Genomic DNA, 5,983 nt, shown 5'->3' with positions numbered 1-5,983 from the left:
CTCGCTCTCCCTGGACTGAAGGACCAGCTCACCTCCTCGGGCTTTGGACTGTAAGGACAAACGCTCATTAAACAAACCACTCTGGCCTTCCCCGTTGGACAACTATTAACCTGTCGTCCTTCTTTCCAGGAGCCTCTGAGAAGCAGCTTGTGGACGTTTAAAATTCACTGTACATAATAAACACTGTTCTTTTGTATTTTCCCTGTGTCTGCCTCGTTCTGGGTCTCATATCATCTGGGTTCCCCGCGCACTCCTAACACCATTATCTTTACCCGCTTATTCCATTTTTGGGTCACGGGGGTCACTGGTGCCCATGTCCAGCAATCACTGTGCGAGGGGCGGGGTACACCCTGGACAGGTCGCAAGTCCATCACAGGGCCACATAGAGACAAACGAGACAAACAACCATTCACTCTCCCACTCACACCTAGGGACAATTTAGAGTTACCAATCAGCCTAACATGCATGTTTTTGGTCTGTGGGAGGAAACCGGAGTACCCGGAGAAAACCCACGCATGCACGGAGAGAACATGCAAACTCCACCCAGAAGGCCCCTGGACCGGGGTTTGAACTAAGGACCTGCTCGCTGCGAGGCAGCAGCTCTACCAGTTGTGCCACCGTGCTGCCCCAAATGGAACATCAATAATTTCTTTTTTTTTTTTTTTTTTTACTGAATATCATGTACTTAGTTTTACTTATATTTAATGATAATTTATTTAGTTTAAACCAATCTTGTATTTTAACAAATTCTGCCGTCATCAACTCAAACATCTGTTTCATATCTTTACCAAAATAAAAAAAAGTGGTATCATCAGCAAATAGGATACATTTAAGGAGATCTGACACTTTTACCAATTCATTAACATACAGAATAAATAGTTTTGGTCCAAGTACAGAACCCTGAGGGACTCCACATGTAATATTACAGAGGTTGGATCTTACATCATTTATTTGCACAAATTGTTTTCTATTTCTTAAATAACTAGATACCCACTGTAATGCTGGTCCTCTAACACTGTATTTACTTAATTTGTCAATGAGAATAGTATGATCAATCGTATCAAAAGCCTTTTTTAAATCAACAAAAATACTTAAACAATTTTGTTTTTGATCCATAGCAGTAGTTATTTGTTCCATAAATTCCATGAGAGCCATTGACGTAGAGTTTTTTGCTCTGAAACCATACTGACTATTACTCAGAATATTTTGTTTATCAATTAATTGGTCTAATCTAATCACAAACAGTTTTTCTAAAATTTTTGAAAACTGTGGTAAAAGGGATATTGGTCTATAATTGTTAAATGTACTTTTATCACCTTCCTTAAAAAGAGGTATTACTTTGGCTATTTTCATATGATCTGGAAATGTTCCTGTTGTAAATGATAAATTACATATATATGTAAAAGGCTCAATAATATGACTCATTATATCCTTCACCAGCTTCATGTCCATATCAACCCAGTCTTTTGATCTCTTATCAGTAAATTTTTTAACTACATTCATTATTTCTTCTTTGTCAATTTCCTTAAGATAAATACTGTTTGCACAACTAATAATTGGATGGTTCACTATATTATTTACTTTAGGTCTTTTGCCTGCAAGATTTGATCCAACATTCACAAAATATTGATTAAATCCATTAACTATTTCATTATCATCATAAATTTCACCATTATCTTTTACAAAATATTGTGAGATACCAATCTTTGATTTATGATTCTTCAAAACTTTATTCATTACTCGCCATGTTGCTTTAATATCACCATTACTTTTATTCAATAAACCACTATAATATTCCTTTTTGTGTTTTCTTATAATTCCTACTAATTTGTTTTTATACCACTTATATTTTTCTTCAGATTCTTGTGTTCTTGATTTTAGAAAGCATGAGTACAAATAGTTCTTTTTTTTACAAGCATTTTTCAGTCCTTTCGTCATCCATGGTTGGTCAACAGTATTTTTTCTAGTATAATTTATTTTCACACAATTTTTTTCATATAGAGTTTCTAAAATATTCATAAACTCGTTATATGATGTATTCACATCATCAACATACATGTTTTCCCAAGTTTGTTTATCTAAGTCCTCTTTTAATCTATCTAATGCTTTTTTAGATGTGTTTATTATTTTGGTCTTTTTATTTTCTGCTTTTATGGTATTTTGATCATTTTTGTAGATTGTAAAGATTGGTAAGTGATCACTTAGGTCAGTAATAAGGATACCACCTATCACATCCCCATTTGTTATATTTGTGAAAATGTTATCAATTATTGTGGCACTGTGAGTTATAATTCTTGTGGGTTTGGATATTAACGGATAAAGATTTAAACTATACATTGAGTTTATGAATGTACTGGTGTTATTTGCATCCAAGGAATTTCCTAGATCAATGTTAAAGTCTCCACACAAAAGTGTTTTTTTGTTGAAGTTCTTTTCAAATAGCTCCATGATTTTATCAGTAAATATTTCTATCTTTGAGCTTGGTGATCTGTATGCACAACTTACTATGATGTTTTTAATCATTCTTGCTTATTATTTCTATTGTTACCATTTCCATTACATTATCAACAATTATTGACATTTCACTAATCAATTTGCATTTTACTTCATTCTTAACAAATAGAGCGACTCCACCACCCCTTCCACTTTTTCTGTTCGTATGATATAATTCATACCCATCAAAATTAATACTTGTATTTACATCGTTGAGCCATGTCTCTGACAGTGCTATTATATCAAATGTTCTGTTTAATTATTTTAAATAGTCTATTATTTTGGATATATTTGCATTTATACTTCTACTGTTAAAGTGAATGATAGAAAGACCTCCATTTGTTATATTGATATCGTTAAACTGATCTTCACTGTAATATTTACAATCTTTTATAACTGGAAATAAATCTGTATCAATCACATCTTCAATGCTATATATTTTTGATTCTGTGTCTTTGTATATTGTCATGGTTAAATGTACTTGTTCTTCAGACTGTACATTTTGTCAAAATGAAATTTAAATGAATTTTAATTCATCTTATCTTAAAATCATCTAAGTTTTTCCAAATCCTTCAGTTCTTTTATTATTTTTGGTTGAGACCCTTCACGCACTTTGATCCAAACATTTCCATTTCTTGTCCATGTTGATGTTATTTTATTTTGTTTTTTTAACAACCTTGCCTCACGTGCAATGTTTCCATTTTTCTTTGTTAGATGTTCATTTATGTATACCTTTGTTCCCTTCAATTTTTTTGCCTGCATTATTACTTTATTTCTAGCTTTTCTACTAATGAACTTCATAATTATTGATGGTTTGGATTTATCGACTTTACTGGGCAAGATGTGAAGATAGAGATGTCTTCATGGTCCACATCAATGTCTTTATCTTGGAAGAAAGACACCACTTGCTCCTCCAAAGTCCGCAGCTCATCCTGCTGTGCATCCCCTGTTGTGTCAGCACCCGCAGCAACCTGTGCATATGACCGGCGCTTGACTTCAAGTCCAGTTATCACTAGATTATTTAGTCTTGCGTCTTGCTCCAGATCATCAACTTTTTTTTCAAGTTCAGCTATTTTATTGTCTTTATTAGTTATTTGTATTTTTTATTGTTTTACTTCATTAATCAATCCAACCAGGAGTTCTTGTTGAGATGCTAACCTTGTTAGTTCAGCACTCAAAGTTTAATGATTTCTTAATCTCCTCCATATCTTCCGAATTCCCAACCAGTGATTCTTGCTTCCTTTGTCCATGTTTATTTGACATTTTTCATCAATTTTCTGTCCTAATGTTGTTAAGATTTCAGTTTGCTAGACGAAAGTCGAAGGCTGATCACGATGTTCACCAACCTTTAGCTGGTAGCTGCGACCTAGCAGCTACAATAACCAGATCGGTGAGCGGATCCAACAGTCCGCAGGACCAGCCATGGAAGGTCAGCTCCAGCAGGCACACAAATCCAACAACTACAGACCGGAGCCACGACCCCAACAAAGCCGGTCCAATGGTAGCCCGCGTCGTCCCACCCACAGCCTGATGGAGAAGCGCAGCAGCTCTCACCGGAGCTCACGTCCCCGACAAGATGGTCCAACTGTGGTCCGCGTCGTCCACCCACAGCCCGCCGGAGTAGCGCAGCGTCGTCCACCGCGTCCACCCACAGCCCGCCGGAGAAGCCTAGCAGCCCTCACCAGCCAGTCTACTGGAGCAAATCCAGCGAGACAACGCCAAGGATGGAAGGCGGAAGTCTTCGTCAAACTTTTTCTTTCACTTAAAATAAAAAATTTCTTACGCCTGGTTTACCACTTTCTGTCTTTTTGGTGTTCTTCATTTTTCTTTTTTTGTTTCCTGCTCTTCCTCCTAAATGTTTGATTGTTTGATAAGTTTTTAACTCCCGTGCAGCGCAGCACATGAACCCAGAGGACTCCAACCTTGTTTAATGATGGATGATTTCTTTTCACAAAGATGGCCTCCTTTACTCCTCTCTCAAACCATCGTTCCTCTCTGTCCAGGACGTGAACATCTTCATCCCTGAAAGAGTGACCGCTGGCCTGGAGATGAGTGCAGACTTTGTGGATAAGGTGAGGGATGTCATCATGGAGACTGATGAAACAATGGTCTCTTTTGATGTCACATCACTCTTTACATGCATTCCTGTTGATGATGCAGTAGAGGTGGTCAGTTTAAGATTAAAATCAGACACCACTCTGAGCAGCAGGACCACGCTTTCCACAGAACAACTGTGTCAACTCTTGAAACTGTGCCTGCAGTCAACCTACTTCACATATGGGAAGCAATATTATAGGCAGAAACATGGGTGTGCTATGGGGTCTCCAGTTTCTCCTATTGTTGCCAACCTGTACATGGAGGAGGTAGAAAAGAGAGCCTTGACGTCCTTTTCAGGGACACCACCAAGTCATTGGTTCAGGTATGTTGACGACACCTGGGTTAAAATCAAATCTCAGGAAGTCCAACATTTTACTGACCACATCAACTCTGTGGATAAATACATCAAGTTCACACGAGAAGATGTAAAAAATGGCAGGTTGGCTTTCTTGGACTGTGAGGTCTCAGTCTCTGATAGAGGACATTTGCAAACTGAGGTGTACCACAAACCCACCCACACAGACGAGTATTTGCAGTTTGACTCCCATCACCCTTTGGAGCACAAGTTAGGAGTCATCAGGACTCTGTACCACAGAGCAGACAGCGTCCCCACTAGCTCAGGAGCCAGGCAGAAGGAGAAATCCCACACAAGACAGGCTCTAGAGCAATGTGGATATCCTAACTGGGCCTTCCTGAAAGCAGAGAAGAAACCCAAACAAGACTCCAGTCAGCCATCAGGTGAAAAGGAGGAACCCAGACCCAGACCAGTGGTCATTCCATATGTTGAGGGAGTATCAGAGAAACTGAGACGTTTATTTTCTAAACATAACGTCCCAGTGGCTTTTAAACCCCAAAATACATTAAAGACTGGTTCATCCCAAAGATCCAGTCCCCCGGCACAAACAGAGTAATGTTGTGTATGTTGTTCAGTGTCAGGAGGGTGATCAGTCTTACATCGGGGAAACAAAACAGCCACTGGCCAAAAGGATGGACCAGCACAGAAGATCAACATCATCAGGCCAGGACTCTGAGGTCTACACTCATCTCCAGGCCAGCGGTCACTCTTTCAGGGATGAAGATGTTCACATCCTGGACAGAGAGGAACGATGGTTTGAGAGAGGAGTAAAGGAGGCCATCTTTGTGAAAAGAAACCGTCCATCATTAAACAGGGGTGGAGGCCTCCGGGTTCAACTGTCCCCCTCTTACAATGCTGTGATTGCTAGTATCACTCAGCCCTCTGTGAACAGTAAACAGCCATCAGGTGCTAATGATCCATTGTTACGCTGACGGCCCTTCTTGACCATGTGATCAGCTGGTTCTGGTTGTCAGCAGCAAACTGGTTGATCCACTCTGAGAAGGTGCTGTTTAAGGGGCCGTTTACATGCGCGTATTT

This window comes from Nematolebias whitei, chromosome 1 (assembly GCF_014905685.2).
Source record: "Nematolebias whitei isolate Nwh7 chromosome 1, NemWhi1, whole genome shotgun sequence".
Taxonomy (NCBI): Eukaryota; Metazoa; Chordata; class Actinopteri; order Cyprinodontiformes; family Rivulidae; genus Nematolebias; species Nematolebias whitei.
The sequence above is the reverse complement of the archived record's forward strand: the minus strand, read 5'-3'. Positions refer to the sequence as shown.